Raw genomic sequence first — 17,617 nt, 5'->3', positions numbered from 1 at the left:
TTTTTGTGTGTGCTATTGACAGGATAATGACTGGACACATTGTAGGTTCAATATGTATTATTAGAAAACACTCTCCATGGCCTTCCTAAGCCTAGATAATCAACGGAACAGAGTTACACCCTGATTTTTAGCATTTGCCAATTTCTTTGGTGCAAATATTCCCACCTTGGCCAGTTTGAAGTATACCATTACATATTTTTCTAGCGTACAGATAGAATAGGCATAAATAACCTCAAAAGCATGGTGAAAGTAAAACAGTAAAACAGGAAGGGATGCATTTTGAATATCTAGTACCTCTCTTTTACTATTATTTACTTAAATTGAAGTTTATATGATTTAATTGTTAATAGTGGCTCTATTTAACAACTGGCTCACAAAATCATAAAAATGTAACTGACTCTCTGAGCCAGTATAAGCCTATTCCAACATATTACAGGGTAAAACCGGTAAAAACCGGGTAAAAAGATCTAGTGTTGTTTCCACTGAAGCCAGCTGTCATTTTTTTTCCCTTTCATGTTTTTTTTTCTTTCTTTCTTTCTTTCTTTTTTTTTTTTTTTTTTTTTGTGCTCCCACCAACTGTTGGAAGTTGGAGGTTATGAAGCAGTAAATACGAGTGGGTGTTGAGAGGGGAATGGCATGTGGAAAACACATTTGCTGAAAAGAATCTACATGCTAATGACTAGGAGTAACTGTGCAGGTCATTAAAAGATGGCACATTAGCTCCTTCTAAAAGTTAAAGAAACAAGGGAAGGTTTTTATTATCTCATTCACATTTCCTCCAAACCCCACTCCAGAGTGAAACATCAGGTTGGGAATAAGAATTGGAGGGAACTCATTTACTGGCTCGTATATTTAGGTGAGCTTTGCTTTGCAAAATCTCAGTCTTTCTGTTTCCTTCTTTCTCTTGGCCATGTCCCATCATTCCTTTTTCTCCATGCTTCTACCCCTGAGCGAATTTGTGTGTTTGCCCCAGATTTTATATTCATGTCCTTAATTCTGCTACGTGAATTTAAAGATAAATTGAAAAGCCTGAACGTACATCCATAGAAGACTGTGCAAAGTAAATCCTTTCTGAAAAAGCAATTCACCACTGTGTAACAGACTCATCAAGTCACCTAAGAAGTTTTAAAAATATTTTTTGTAAGGATACTTTTCATTTTGCTTGTTTTAGAATAATGTGTATTCTGTTATCATGTATGCGTAATCTAAAAATAAAAAGGAACACCTGATTATATGCTCTTAGTAAATTATTTTTAATTAACACATTTAAAGAAGTCTTAATTGCATTTCTTAAAGTCTAAAATTGACTCCATGAGCCGCTTCAGAGCCATCTCCTTAGAGTCGCCCTAGTGAAGTGTTGAACTTATTAGGTTGGCAGAGCCTGTTCCCACAGAGCTTAAGACATTTTCTTGATATCACAGAGGTGACTTAAAGACACAGTCAACAGAATTTTTGTCTCTGGATGTTGTATTACCAGAGGAGATTTATTGCTCCTTGCATCACCTTATGGAAAGGTGACATCCATATGCCTTTTAGGCCTAATAATCAGTCATCAGTCAGGAACAAAATTCAAAACTTTTACTTTACATATCTGTCATAACAGACACTTGTAGAAGATTCATAGAAAACACACAGCTTTGAACACATTCATAGGCTGTATGTTTTTATTTTAGAGAACATATTCTCAACTTGAAACTAGTGTTGTTTTTTTCCTCACAGTGAGAACCAAGTTAACTTCCCCTCCATGCCACATTCAAGCTATCTTGTCATCACCAGTGACACAGTGATGCTGAGGTATAAGGTATTGAGAGGTGTCCAAATGATGATGGTGTAGTTGTGCTAACATGCTTTAAACTTAGTTTTGTGAAATATAGCACTCATCTGGCCTTGTATTTAGCAGTGGATGCATAGATATGTTTATTTACTATATGGATATACTGATACTTTTGTTCTAACATGTTTTTCATTTTATTAGCTTTTTCTTTTCTCCTGTGAAATATAACTCTTAATCAGTTAGTTTCCATTCTTTTTCTATATTGAAAAACTCTGGTTCATCTTATGAAACTTAGGAAAGGTTAGGGAAATCAAAATACGGCTAATAATGAGACTTGAGTTATAACATGGTTGCTGTTAAAATCCTTACAATATTCTGCATTAGCGATTTTTTTTTTTTTTTTAGAAAATCCAGATCCATTTATAGCTGTTATTGAAGTATACATTCTGAGTATTGAATTTGCCTGGGAAATATTCTATTCTTACGGTCTTGTTATAGGTTAAATTGTGCCCCCCCAAAAAAAAAATTCTTATTTTGAAGTCTTCACCTCTGGTAATTTAGAATTTGATCTTATTTGGAAAAGGGGTCATTGCAGATGTAGTTAGATGAGGTCATATTGGAGTAGGATGCCCACCTAATCCATATGGCTGGTGTCCTTATGTAGAGGAGACATTTGGACACAGGTATGCACACAGGAAGAATGCCATATGACGAGGAAGGCAGAGGTTGGGTGATGGTTCTACAAGCCAAAGTTTGCCAGCAAACCACCAGAAGCTAGAACAGAGGCATGGAACAGATTCTCTCCCCTGACCCTCAGAAGAAACGACCCTGCCAAAACCTTGATATTAGTCTAGTCTCTGTATAATCTAGCCTCCAGAACTATGAAACCATATAATTTCTGTGGCTTAAGTCACTCAGTTACTGGTATTGTATCACTACAACCCTAGCAAACTAATACTGATCCCCTTTTTTTTCCCCCCTTAGGACATTAATCACACGTTTCTTTGTTTTTGTCTCTTTGTATGTGTGCTAATTCTTTTACTGGATTTTAAGAGCACAAAGGACAAAGACTTTGATTTACTCACAGAATCTTCCACTATACCCTACAAAGGGTAAGCACTCAGTAAATATTTGGAGAATAAATTAATGCATAAATGAATAGCTAAACTATATTGAATTTTTTTAATGTGCCAGGCATTGTTTTAGCCACTTTATGTCTATGAAATCATATCATTCTCACAACCAATCATTTTAGAGATTCAGAAATTAAGACAAAGAGAATTTGAGTAACATGCCCAGAGCCATACAGGTGAAACCAGGGTTCAGATTTGAGTCTGCACTGTTTACACTGTTGTATGCTTCCTGTACTTGAAATAATCAACAACGTTCAACAAATATTCACAGAGTCCCTCAGCACTGAGTGTAGCAGTATGAATTATATCTGAGGGCTGAGGGGCTGTCAATAGATATGTACACAAAGATGATCTAATCACAGATGTTGTTAAAATGTCATTAAGGAGAAGAAAATTGTATCATTTCGATGGGGTGGTCAGGACGACTTCCCAGTATTTGGGAGCTAAGTCTGAAAGAATGACCAGGAGTCAGTCATGCAAAGAGAGGGGAACCATTCTCAGCAGAGGAAACCAAATGAGCAAGGTCTCCAGTTTTAAAAGAGCGTGATATGTCTCTAGATATGCAGGAGTCCACTGTGGCTAGAGTGCAGTATGAGAGAGTGAGTGCTGTCAGATGGCATTGGCCACATGTTGTGATACCTGACTTTGTCTACGGAGCAAAGTGGATCCATTGGAGCATTTTAAATAGAGTCATGCCATCATCTGACTTACATTTCAAAATACTCTCACTTCTGAGTACGGATTAGAGGGAAACCAGAGGAAATGGGAGACAGGATGCTCTTCTGTTATTCTGAGCTAGAGATAATGCGAGTCAGGCACATGTCATAACAGAACAGATGGAGAGAAGATGGACTTGAGACATGCTTTAGGAGATAGGAAGCCTAGGACTCACTGATCTACACATCTTGTATAACAGAATATATATAATTGGCGTTTTTACTGAAAGTAAGAGAATTGGGTGTTATGGGGGTGGAGGTGGAGCAGAAGTTTTTGTCTAGAGCCATAAAGGTTCGGTTTTAGACACTTTGAGATTCTGATACCTAAGGCCAAGTAACTGTAAGGTTTATGAGCTTGGAACTCAGAGAGTAAGACTGAACCAAATATTCAGAATTGAGAATCATGAGCAATATTGGTATTTAAAGCCCTAGATAAGATCAGGAAAGGGAGAGGGAGAGGGGAGCTAGAGGGAGTGAGGGAAGGAGAGGGGGGAGGGAGAGGGGGAAGAGGAGAGAGAGAAAGAGAAAATAAGGATAGATGAGAATAGAACCAGAAACAGGACTCAAAGTTGTAAAACCTCTGAGATAATGGAAATGAGCAAAGTGCACCAAATGGGAGTATTTGATATACTTGTGTTATTTTATTCTTCACAAAATGTCAAGTCGTATTGATTTTTTAGAAATTTTCCCCAATTTTAATAAATCATTTTCATTCTGGTCACTTCTGTGTGGATTTTTGTTTTGCCTAGATTTCTTTTTTTGTTTTGTTTTCTCCGAAGAGGATAATCCTTATCATAAGATTTTGAGAAATAAATTACTTTCTATCCCCAGAACTTCATTAGTGCTTTCTACTTTAAAAACATGAACTACTTTGTTCATATTTTTCACCATTCTGTCATAGATTTTTCAATGTATATTTTGGGCATATAGGAAGAATTTGAACAATTATCCAGATTATATAAGGAAGAATTTCAAATGCTTTCAACATAAGAAATTTTGGCTTAATATTACTTACGATTTGGGTATTAGAGACAAAATGCACATTAATATAAACTTTGCATACTTTCTTGACAAGAGTTTGCACGAGTGAGCAAAATATAGAACAGATCTATATATGTATATTTTGACTGTTTTCTTAAGCACTTGTTTTTGTCGGATGGAGTATGTTTTGCTTAAAATAACAGGATTTCAAGTACTTAATAACAATTACTTATTAAAGATGAAAACAGAAAACAGAACAGAAAACATAAAATTTGAGGGCTTTTAAAAACAAGATGACAAACAATAGAAGAATGTACCTTCCTTTCTCCCAAGGCCCCAGTGTCCAAATGGAACAATAAGAGTGCTGGGAAGAAAAAAATGTAGCAGACAGATGACCAGCAAGATTGAAGAGTCCAGGGGGCTATGAAGCAGGGTGTATTGGGAAGAGCAGGACCTACCTTAATCTAAGGTAGAGGTTTTGTGCACTGCACAGACGAGTGCTCTGTGTTGAGCTGAAATCTGGCACTTGTTCTGCTTGCCACAAGGGGAGCCCTGGCATGGGGCTGCAAAATTGGGAGCCTTTATTTTGGCATTTTTAGAATTAGCTGCCTAATGTCATTGTGGAGATGATATGGAATAGGAGAATAAATATATTAATTTTTAAAAAGATTTTATTTATTTATTCGTGAGAGACACACACAGAGAGAGAGAGAGGCAGAGACATAGGCAGAGGGAGAAGCAGGCTCCCTGCAGGGAGCACAATGTGGGACTCGATCCCAGGACCCTGAGATCACACCCTGAGCCAAAGGCAGCCGCTCAACCACTGAGCCACCAGGTGCCCAATATATTAATTGTTTTGAAAGGAAAGCTGACTCATGGGCAAGTTAGGGTTTCTTGTAGTTTTGACAGCAATGAGATGGTGAAAAAAAACTGCAAATGATTATTTTTTAATTGCTTATTTTGATTTTCTTGTAATACTTTTTATGTTACACTTGTAGGTAATTTCAACGTTAAAAGGTGAGACTTTCCAAACATAATTTTGAAGGTGTTCTGAACGTCAGTTTTAGGGAGATTATTTGGCAAATATTTGATAATGTTCAAGTGGATCTTCTTCCTTGGGTGCATCAAAAATTCATGCTTTTAATCCCCATTAACACTAATTGGTATTAATGTGTGTGAATCTTCATACATTTACAACAGAATATAACATTAGACCAAAAGATAACACTCTATCAATGATTATTATTCAAAATGCCAGTTAAATGGTAGTACAAACAAATGACACATTGCACAAACTAATTTACATTTTTAATTTGGTACATTTTGCAAAGATACTAAAATAAAATGGGACACAGGCCCTAAATCCCTTTAAAAGAACATATTTTTGTCTTATGCTCTAGGTAGGGAATTGGAGAACATATATTTTAACATGGGCATTAACAGTTCTTGTGGAAGTATCGCATCTTTACTTGATGCCATAGGAAAGTGAAACTTTTGAACTAGTAGGTTACTGTTGTGTTCGGTGCTGGTGAGAGAATCCCCAGTTCCTTGATTTGGAGGAAAAACATCTACCTATTCACAAAGATATAAGGGTGAGGGCCCAGTGGGTAATAAGGGTCAGAAGTACTGACGAGGGCTCTGATGATCAGAATTCGATGGTCCCTTGTGAAGGGAACCAGGGCAAGATCATGGCGGTGTTAATGATCTTGTTCCTTTTTTCTTTTCTGCATTGAGGACAATTCTTTTAGAATGGTTTTCTTGATTGATTGTATTTCAGAATTATAAAGTAGAATTAAGTGTTTGAGTTTTTTCACTGCACTCCCCTCACACATACTTGCATTATGAATGCTTTCCTATGAACACCCGGTTCCTTTATTAACAAGAGGTATTGGAATAGGATTTTTTGCTATCAGATTCTCGTAAGAGATGTGACGTCAATGGATATGATGATAAGTCGTAAATATATTTCTGATGGTTTCTCTCTATTCCAGTAATTAGAGTCATGGCTGTACTTCGCTATTGATTAATATGTAATATAATAAGTACTTGCATGTGGGAAGCCCTAGGCGATAGAGGTTGATTGGTTAAATCGGTTAATTAAGGTACGAAGAAGAATGCTCTATACTCAGGTTTTGTTTCCTGTACTGATAACCAGCTGTAACTGATCATAATTAAGATAACAGGAAATATAAAATTCTCATTAGTGCAACTCTTTTTCAATTTGTATTTAAAATATAAATTCTTGATGAGGGAACTCTTGCAAGTGCTAGTTTATGAAAGGTAATATATCTTCGATTTGAGGAGTCCTTGAGAAATGATCTAGAACTGTCTTCAGCACCATGGCAGGACTAAGCAGAATTCTTCAATACTGAAGACTCTCTTCTTGATTCTTAAATATCTCTGCGACTGGAATTTTTTTCCGTTAGGAAAGTCATCCTTATGTTTAAATTGAATTTCTTGTGCTTGGATTCCTAGCTTCTCTTCTATGCACGTGCTTTTTATCTGGATGAGGAATAGTGGATGGAGGCAGAGGTCAGGAGCTGGCTAGTACCAGCTGGGGAGAGTTCACCATTACATTTGTACAAATTCTGCGAGCCCGTTGTTAAACCTAGCCTTTGTTTAAAATTAATTGTATAAATTTTAAATTAAATAAAAAACTTAGCCCTTTCTGATTATTTTACCGCATTGTACTGTTACGTGTGCTATCCATTGTGTCTGTATGGTAGGCGTTCCGTATAGCAGTATGCTATTGAACTTCTCTTTCCAACTCTGCATCTAGTGAGATCATACTGGTAGCTAAAAATCTATTATATGGTGTAAGTATTTACATCAAGAAAACACACAATCATAAATCAGGCCCTTCTGTCACCCCTCAGAGCCAGACATTAAACATTTACCAGCATACTACTGGGCAGGGGCTTTCCTCAGAAGAAAGCCAATTTTCTTGTACAAGGAGGGACTGATTTATAAGCCCTTAATGTAACTAATTAATGCATGAATAGAAAGTATATTTCCTAACCTAAATGTTTTATTTATTGCCTTGAATACATTGGTAAAATTCTTTAAACATAATGGAGTTTTTATTCTCAAAAGTTCCAATGTTAACTAACTCCTTTTATCTAATAGCTTCCAGACCTCCCTATACATAACTGATATGTGACTCGATGATCCAGAATTGATCACGGTTCCTAAATTTCATTTCTAGGTGACCGACTACAATCTAGAAACCCTCACTACGAGAGAAAACCATTTCTGCCTATGTGTATTAGTCAATTCCCATGAGTGATGGAGGACTTACTCCAATGCCCAGCTTGGCCACCTGGCTGTGTTATTGGTTCTAATTAGCTCCTTCCACACGGATGCCAACTAATCAATGGCAAATAGATCAAAATACCTTCTTGCATCACATCTGGTTCTTCCAGCCTTAGGATGGGCTTTCTGTTCTCCCTGCATTGAAATCCTAAATAGTCATTCCTGAAGGAGGCTGTTGAAAGGTGATTTACTTATACTAAAATATATTATTTATCTTTTTTTTTTAATTTACTAAAAGAGCTTTTAAAAAAAGTAATCATTGTTGCAATAGGGAACAAATTCCTATTGCACCTCAGTTTCCTTGTCTCATTCTTTTAATACCTCTATAGGCAGATAATTAATATATTCTCATTTCCAGATGAGAAAACTGAAACATGGAGAAATTGAGTATATGAAATTGTGTGTTAAGATATGGCTTAAGCCATCAGAAATGCAGAAATGTGGGTAAAAATTCTATGAAACAAAATTCTATGTGTGTTACCTTATGACTGGATTAAAGGAGTCGTTTTTCTGGGCTCAGGCCAAACCTGCTGGAAAGACTAATTATTTAAGCAAGCGATTTCTTTACATAATATGTAATTTTAAAAATGTGATCCAGGTGCTTTAAATAATAAGAAGAGGCACTGTAACTCTTTGAAACAGCTTTTATTTCCCTTCTGCTTCTGTTAGTAGGAGGTAGTTTCCTCATGATTGATAACTATATTTGGAGTCCCTCAGGAGGCATCCCAATTTATCCTAAAACAAAAGAATGAAATGCAAGTGTTCTGCAGACCAGATATTTCACAATTTTTGCATGCTCTATTTTCTTCAACATATAAAACACTTCAGAAATGCTTTCCTTGTCCAGATATAACTTTCTTATACCACTGGGACATCTACTCACAAATATCTTTCCTCTCTCTGAGAGTTTAAGACACATTTTTTTTTTTTTCTCTCTCTCTCTGATGGGAAACTTGGCATTGGAGTGTATGACTGTCAAAGATCTGAATGTTACAGCCACACCCTTGACTGAGAGTCTTAAATGCAGGGCCAATTAGAGAAGTCATTAGATGAAGCCTCTGAACAATTAAGCTTGCAAAGATCCCTAACAGTCTTTTCATCTGAACAGAGAGCTGTGGTTGGAAATATAGATGGAGTCGTCCTCAGGGATCTGTCCTTCATACACATGGTTCTGTTGAAGCATTTCACAAGTAGGAGACTTAACGTTTTGTAACATTTCACAGACTACATCATGCAGAGGAACATTGGTCATCTATTATTAATATGTTTGACTAGTCCTAAAGTATCTGTATACATACTTTTAACTCCTTCGCCACTGACTATATTTTTATTGGAGGACAGAGGTTTGGGGGAGTTTGTTTTTAAGATATAAGTAATAGCTTGATTTTCTTTTAAGACAATACAAAGTATAGGATATTGATTTTCTTCATGTATTTTCTTTCTTTTTTTTTTTTTAATTTATTTTTTATTGGTGTTCAATTTACTAACATACAGAATAACACCCAGTGCCCGTCACCCATTCACTCCCACCCCCCGACCTCCTCCCCTTCTACCACCCCCCTAGTTCGTTTCCCAGAGTTAGCAGTCTTTACGTTCTGTCTCCCTTTCTGATATTTCCCACACATTTCTTCTCCCTTCCCTTATATTCCCTTTCACTATTATTTATATTCCCCAAATGAATGAGAACATATAATGTTTGTCCTTCTCCGACTGACTTACTTCACTCAGCATAATACCCTCCAGTTCCAACCACGTTGAAGCAAATGGTGGGTATTTGTCATTTCTAATAGCTGAGTAATATTCCATTGTATACATAAACCACATCTTCTTTATCCATTCATCTTTCGTTGGACACCGAGGCTCCTTCCACAGTTTGGCTATCGTGGCCATTGCTGCTATAAACATCGGGGTGCAGGTGTCCCAGCGTTTCATTGCATTTGTATCTTTGGGGTAAATCCCCAACAGTGCAATTGCTGGGTCATAGGGCAGGTATATTTTTAACTGTTTGAGGAACCTCCACACAGTTTTCCAGAGTGGCTGCACCAGTTCACATTCCCACCAACAGTGTAAGAGGGTTCCCTTTTCTCCGCATCCTCTCCAACGTTTGTGGTTTCCTGCCTTGTTAATTTTCCCCATTCTCACTGGTGTGAGGTGGGATCTCATTGTGGTTTTGATTTGTATTTCCCTGATGGCAAGTGATGCAGAGCATTTTCTCATGTGCATGTTGGCCATGTCTATGTCTTCCTCTGTGAGATTTCTCTTCATGTCTTTTGCCCATTTCATGACTGGATTGTTTGCTTCTTAGCTGTTGAGTTTAATAAGTTCTTTATAGATCTTGGAAACTAGCCCTTTATCTGATATGTCATTTGCAAATATCTTCTCCCATTCTGTAGGTTGTCTTTGAGTTTTGTTGACTGTATCCTTTGCTGTGCAAAAGCTTCTTATCTTGATGAAGTCCCAATAGTTCATTTTTGCTTTTGTTTCTTTTGTCTTCGTGGATGTATCTTGCAAGAAGTTACTATGGCCGAGTTCAAAAAGGGTGTTGCCTGTGTTCTTCTCTAGGATTTTGATGGAATCTTGTCTCACATTTAGATCTTTCATCCATTTTGAGTTTATCTTTGTGTATGGTGAAAGAGAGTGGTCTAGTTTCATTCTTCTGCATGTGGATGTCCAATTTTCCCAGCACCATTTATTGAAGAGACTGTCTTTCTTCCAATGGATAGTCTTTCCTCCTTTATCGAATATTAGTTGCCCATAAAGTTCAGGGTCCACTTCTGGATTCTCTATTCTGTTCCACTGATCTATGTGTCTGTTTTTGTGCCAGTACCACACTGTCTTGATGACCACAGCTTTGTAGTACAACCTGAAATCTGGCATTGTGATGCCCCCAGATATGGTTTTCTTTTTTAAAATTCCCCTGGCTATTCGGGGTCTTTTCTGATTCCACACAAATCTTAAAATAATTTGTTCTAACTCTCTGAAGAAAGTCCATGGTATTTTGATAGGGATTGCATTAAACGTGTATATTGCCCTGGGTAACATTGACATTTTCACAATATTAATTCTGCCAATCCATGAGCATGGAATATTTTCCCATCTCTTTGTGTCTTCCTCAATTTCTTTCAGAAGTGTTCTATAGTTTTGAGGGTATAGATCCTTTACATCTTTGGTTAGGTTTATTCCTAGGTATCTTATGCTTTTGGGTGCAATTGTAAATGGGATTGACTCCTTAATTTCTCTTTCTTCAGTCTCATTGTTAGTGTATAGAAATGCCACTGACTTCTGGGCATTGATTTTGTATCCTGCCACGCTACCGAATTGTTGTATGAGTTCTAGCAATCTTGGGGTGGAGACTTTTGGGTTTTCTATGTAGAGTATCATGTCATCGGCGAAGAGGGAGAGTTTGACTTCTTCTTTGCCAATTTGAATGCCTTTAATGTCTTTTTGTTGTCTGATTGCTGAGGCTAGGACTTCCAGTACTATGTTGAACAGCAGTGGTGAGAGTGGACATCCCTGTCTTGTTCCTGATCTTAGGGGAAAGGCTCCTAGTGCTTCCCCATTGAGAATGATATTTGCTGTGGGCTTTTCATAGATGGCTTTTAAGATGTCGAGGAATGTTCCCTCTATTCCTACACTCTGAAGAGTTTTGATCAGGAATGGATGCTGTATTTTGTCAAATGCTTTCTCTGCATCCAATGAGAGGATCATATGGTTCTTGGTTTTTCTCTTGCTGATATGATGAATCACATTGATTGTTTTACGGGTGTTGAACCAGCCTTGTGTCCCAGGGATAAATCCTACTTGGTCATGGTGAATAATTTTCTTAATGTACTGTTGGATCCTATTGGCCAGTATCTTGTTGAGAATTTTTGCATCCATGTTCATCAGGGATATTGGTCTGTAATTCTCCTTTTTGGTGCGGTCTTTGTCTGGTTTTGGAATTAAGGTGATGCTGGCTTCATAGAACGAATTTGGAAGTACTCCATCTCTTTCTATCTTTCCAAACAGCTTTAGGAGAATAGGTATGATTTCTTCTTTAAACGTTTGATAAAATTCCCCTGGGAAGCCATCTGGCCCTGGACTCTTGTGTCTTGGGAGGTTTTTGATGACTGCTTCAATTTCCTCCCTGGTTATTGGCCTGTTCAGGTTTTCTATTTCTTCCTGTTCCAGTTTTGGTAGTTTGTGGCTTTCCAGGAATGCGTCCATTTCTTCTAGATTGCCTAATTTATTGGCGTATAGCTGTTCATAATATGTTTTTAAAATCGTTTGTATTTCCTTGGTGTTGGTAGTGATCTCTCCTTTCTCATTCATGATTTTATTAATTTGAGTCTTCTCTCTCTTCTTTTTAATAAGGCTGGCTAATGGTTTATCTATCTTATTAATTCTTTCAAAGAACCAACTCCTGGTTCTGTTGATCTGTTCCACAGTTCTTCTGGTCTCGATTTCGTTGAGTTCTGCTCGAATCTTTATTAACTCAATTCTTCTTTTGGGTGTAGGATCTATTTGCTGTTTTTTCTCTAGCTCCTTTATGTGTAAGGTTAGCTTTTGTATTTGAGTTCTTTCCAGTTTTTGAATGGATGCTTGTATTGCGATGTATTTCCCCCTTAGGACTGCTTTTGCTGCATCCCAAAGATTTTGAACGGTTGTATCCTCATTCTCATTAGTTTCCATGAATCTTTTTAATTCTTCCTTAATTTCCTGGTTGACCCTTTTATCTTTTAGCAGGATGGTCCTTAACCTCCACGTGTTTGAGGTCCTTCCAAACTTCTTGTTGTGATTTAGTTCTAATTTCAAGGCATTATGGTCCGAGAATATGCAGGGGACAATCCCAATCTTTTGGTATCGGTTCAGACCCAATTTGTGTCCCAATATGTGGTCTATTCTGGAGAAAGTTCCATGTGCGCTTGAGAAGAATGTGTATTCAGTTGAGTTTGGATGTAAAGTTCTGTAGATATCTGTGAAATCCATCTGGTCCAGTGTATCATTTAAAGCTCTCGTTTCTTTGGAGATGTTGTGCTTAGAAGACCTATCGAGTATAGAAAGAGCTAGATTAAAGTCACCAAGTATAAGTGTATTATTATCTAAGTATTTCTTCACTTTGGTTAATAATTGATTTATATATTTGGCAGCTCCCACATTCGGAGCATATATATTGAGGATTGTTAAGTCCTCTTGTTGAATAGATCCTTTAAGTATGATATAGTGTCCCTCTTCATCTCTCACTACAGTCTTTGGGGTAAATTTTAGTTTATCTGATATAAGGATGGCTACCCCTGCTTTCTTTTGAGGACCATTCGAATGGTAAATGGTTCTCCAACCTTTTGTTTTCAGGCTGTAGGTGTCCTTCTGTCTAAAATGAGTCTCTTGTAGACAGCAAATAGATGGGTCCTGCTTTTTTATCCAGTCTGAAACCTTGCGCCTTTTGATGGGGTCATTAAGCCCGTTCACATTCAGAGTTACTATTGAGAGATATGAGTTTAGTGTCATCATGATATCTATTCAGTCTTTGTTTTTGTGGACTGTTCCACTGAACTTCTTCTTAAAGGGGAATTTTAAGAGTCCCCCTTAAAATTTCTTGCAGAGCTGGTTTGGAGGTCACATATTCTTTTAGTTGCTGCCTGTCTTGGAAGCTCTTTATCTCTCCTTCCATTTTGAATGAGAGCCTTGCTGGATAAAGTATTCTTGGTTGCATGTTCTTCTCATTTAGGACCCTGAATATATCCTGCCAGCCCTTTCTGGCCTGCCAGGTCTCTGTGGAGAGGTCTGCTGTTACCCTAATACTCCTCCCCATAAAAGTCAGGGATTTCTTGTCTCTTGCTGCTTTAAGGATCTTCTCCTTATCTTTGGAATTTGCAAGCTTCACAATTAAATGTCGAGGTGTTGAACGGTTTTTATTGATTTTAGGGGGGGATCTCTCTATTTCCTGGATCTGAATGCCTGTTTCCCTTCCCAGATTAGGAAAGTTTTCAGCTAGAATTTGTTCAAATACATATTCTGGCCCTCTGTCCCTTTCGGCGCCCTCGGGAACCCCAATTAAACGTAGGTTTTTCTTCCTCAGGCTGTCGTTTATTTCCCTTAATCTATCTTCATGGTCTTTTAATTGTTTGTCTCTTTTTTCCTCAGTTTCCCTCTTTGCTATCAACTTGTCTTCTATGTCACTCACTCGTTCTTCCACCTCGTTAACCCTCGTCGTTAGGACTTCTAGTTTGGATTGCATCTCATTCAATTGATTTTTAATTTCTGCCTGATTAGCTCTAAATTCTGCAGTCATGAAGTCTCTTGAGTCCTTTATGCTTTTTTCTAGAGCCACCAGTAGCTGTATAATAGTGCTTCTGAATTGGCTTTCTGACATTGAATTGTAATCCAGATTTTGTAACTCTGTGGGAGAGAGGACTGTTTCTGATTCTTTCTTTTGAGGTGATGTTTTCCTTCTAGTCATTTTGCTCAGTGCAGAGTGGCCAAAAGCAAGTTGTATTGGGAAAAAGAGAAAAAGAGAGGAGAGAAAGAAGGAAAGAAAAGAGAAAGAGAAAAAAAAGGGGAAGAGAAAAAAAAAACGAAAGAAAAAAAAAGAAGAAAAAGAGAAAGAAAAAGAAAGGAGAAAAAAAAGGGGGGTGGGGGAAGGAAACAAATCAAAAAGCAAAACAAAACAAAACAAACAAAAAAAAAACAAAACAAAACAAACAAACAAAAAAAACAAAAACAAACAAACAAACAAACAAAAAAAAGAACCACAGGGGAGTATCTTCTGATTCTGTGTGCTTTACGTCCCTTGGCTTCTCCTGGAAGTTGTCCGTCTAGCTGATCTTCTGGGGGAGGGGCCTGTTGTGCTGATTTTCAGGTGTCAGCAGTTGGGGGAGCTGCTGTGCCCCTGCCTGGTGCAGGGCTCGGTGGGGGTTGTTTACCCCCTGAGGCCGCAGGAGGAACAGCCCCAGTGGCGGGGCAGCTCTGGAAACCTGGATTCAGCTCCGGCAGGAACTCCGTCTGCAGGGCCTGGAGGCTCCGGGGCGGGGCCGCTGATCTGCTCAGCTGGGGCAGGAGCGTCCTTGCTGTCCTGGGCCCTCCCGGCCTCTGCCTGTCCCGGGGGAGGCGGGATCCTGGGCTGTGTCCCGGCGCCCTGTGCTCCGGAGCCTGCGCTGGTGGATTTGCGCTCCCGGGCCGCGCAGCCCCCTCCGCGCAGCTGCCGCCCGAGCCCCTCCGAGCTGCTCTTGGAACCGCGCAGGCCCCTCCGCACGGAGCCTCTTCCTCTGCCCGAGCCCCCCGAGCTGCTCCCGCCCCGCAGCCCCCTCCGCGGAGCCGCCCCCGAGCCCCCCGAGCTGCTCCGGGTCCCCCGTGCGCGCTGCAGCCCTTAGGGAGCTCGGCGCACTCTCCCGGGGCACAGGTGTCTGTCAGTGTCCCCGGGAGCCCGAGGCATCCCCGCCCTCCTGGGTCCTGCTCCAACTCCCCGCGAGCCCCTTTCCCCCGGGAAGGTCGGTGCAGCTCCTGCGTCTCCGGGACGGGGCTCTCCTGTCCTGGGGACACTCGCCCCGGCCTCAGCCCGGCTCCTCGCGGGGCCCCTCCCCCTTGGAGGCCTTTGTTCCTTTATTTCTTTTTCCCCGTCTTCCTGCCTTGATAGAAGCGCGAACTCTTCTCACTGTTGCATTCCAGCTGGTCTCTCTTTAAATCTCAGGCCGAATTCATAGATTTTCAGGATAATTTGAAGGTTTTCTAGGTAGTTTGGTGGAGACAGGTGATTTGGAGACCCTGCTCTTCCGCCATCTTGCTCCTCCCCCTCTTCATGTATTTTCTGATGACAAACCCATTTGGTAATTGAAAAAAAATATGTGGACTCTAATTAAGATGCTTTATTTTTGTTTTATTATATTGAGGAAATAATACTATTCTCATATTTTAGAGGACCATATCAAAACTGATGAGATATTAGTTTTAAACGTATTTTCAGACATCTGAACTTTATATTTATTATACATTTAGTCATTATAAAATTTGATTTGATTTTGAAATGTTGATTAATGGCCATTCTATCAAGGAAAAGTTTAAAATGCCTTTAGGGAAATGATAGTCAAAGCTCTTTTTATAAAAAGAAATATACTTCTTTGGTCACTATGTATTTTGCATTATATTTAATTAGGAGATAATCTGAAATTTAGATTTGGGTTAGGCAACACCTGCAATGTCTGTGTAGTTTCCATGACTCAGAGCAGAAGAAAAAGCAATAGGGAACCCTTATCCCAGACACATCAGATTTAGACTAATGGGTGGTTAACAGCTCTGTAGCCATAGTTTTCTCCAAGGTGCTCTGGAGGCTGGAGGTTGGCCTTGCTCATTGGGGCAATCACAGCTAGGTGGTGGTAGGATTAGCACTGTAAGAGCAAAACTTAATATTATATAACTTAACCCAGGGTAGCAGCAGGGACAGATGACATTAGAAATAGGTTATCCAGATTGAACTAAATGTGAGTTAAAAGATAGTGCAGTCAATCATGGCAAATTTTATCAGCTTAATCTATTTAAGTCTAAGGAATGGAATCATTGAACATTTCTGGGAGTTTCTGATAATCAGACTTCTTTCCCTCTATTACATTCATGTATAGGGGCAGTGGTGCTTTTGGTGGGACTAAACTGCATATTCATGTATATACTCCGTCATGGGCAATGAGAACAATTTGCAAGAAAGTCCTGGAGATAACAATCTTAACAGTAATAAACCACAGACAAAAGATGAAGGAACATCGAATATTGGAATGTATAAATATAAACATGATATGTAGCCATCCACTTTTGTTGGCATTTATCAGATATATTTAAACAAAAGAATGTGATAGTTTCATGTTTTTCATAGTGGAATATTTTGAGAAATGTACAGTCAGATTTAAAGGGAATGCTAATTTGGAAACAATTCAGAAGGAAAAATGAAGGAATTCAGATTGTTGAGCTTAATGGTAGATTATTGGTATAACAAGATGCTGTCTTAGAATGTTGAAATGGATATTTTCCTTTCCTTCCTTTCCACCACCCCCATTTCCTTCATCTCTGGAATCATTGTCTCACTGTGCATATTCTGACCTACCTTAATTACTGAGCCAATGTTGACAGAGTCAGAATAGTACATATGTTATCTTCAGCTCTTCAGTTGGTGACCAGTAAGACTTTAAATCATTTACTGAAACATCGTTTTTTCTTAGAAGCAGAAAGAATGAAAGACAATGACATAGTAAGATGACTTATCAAAGATGACCTTTCCAAAGGTGCCCCATGTTGCTCCTCACCCACTGGGTTCCTGAGCTTTCTTGGTGGTTCCTAAGTCTGATAACTGATCCTACCCTATGTTGTTGGCCCCGGGCCCAATCAATGTAATAAGATGCAATTGATGTTAACTTAGCACAATATTTACTTACATCCTTTGCTTGTGCTTCCTGCATCTGTCTCTGACCACCATGAAAGATGCAGACACGGAAGTTTATACACAATTGTCATTACAGACCACCCTCACTCTGCAGATCCCAGCTGCAGCTTGTTCTGTTCAGCTATCCATTGTGATGATAAAATTACAGCATAACAGTGCCTGTGCCACTGTGCCTGTGACCACCGTCTGCTGGTGTCACACCATGAATTCTTTCCTCAGTTGTATTTTGTGGATGTGACACTCTTATGGAGACTTTCAGAGGCCACCTGGAACAATGTTTTATGATCTGGCCTTTTCC

The 17,617-nt window shown here is 38.9% G+C and overlaps 1 protein-coding gene and 1 long non-coding RNA gene across 4 annotated transcripts in view; one reads left to right on the top strand and one right to left on the bottom strand.

Moving 5' to 3' along the window:
• The window catches only part of NKAIN3 (sodium/potassium transporting ATPase interacting 3), a 617,017-nt gene that overhangs the window by 3,073 nt on the left and 596,327 nt on the right, over positions 1 to 17,617 (top strand). The gene's annotated exons all lie outside the window — the stretch shown is intronic.
• On the bottom strand, positions 8,546 to 17,450 carry LOC144300225 (uncharacterized). Its single transcript, XR_013366814.1, has 3 exons — positions 17,312 to 17,450; positions 16,984 to 17,093; positions 8,546 to 8,651 (listed from the first exon to the last, which is right to left on the bottom strand). It is a non-coding gene; the product is annotated as an uncharacterized LOC144300225 (long non-coding RNA).

Source organism: Canis aureus, chromosome 28, assembly GCF_053574225.1.
Source record: "Canis aureus isolate CA01 chromosome 28, VMU_Caureus_v.1.0, whole genome shotgun sequence".
NCBI classification, from domain to species: Eukaryota; Metazoa; Chordata; class Mammalia; order Carnivora; family Canidae; genus Canis; species Canis aureus.
This window is presented reverse-complemented; position numbering and strand designations above follow the sequence as displayed.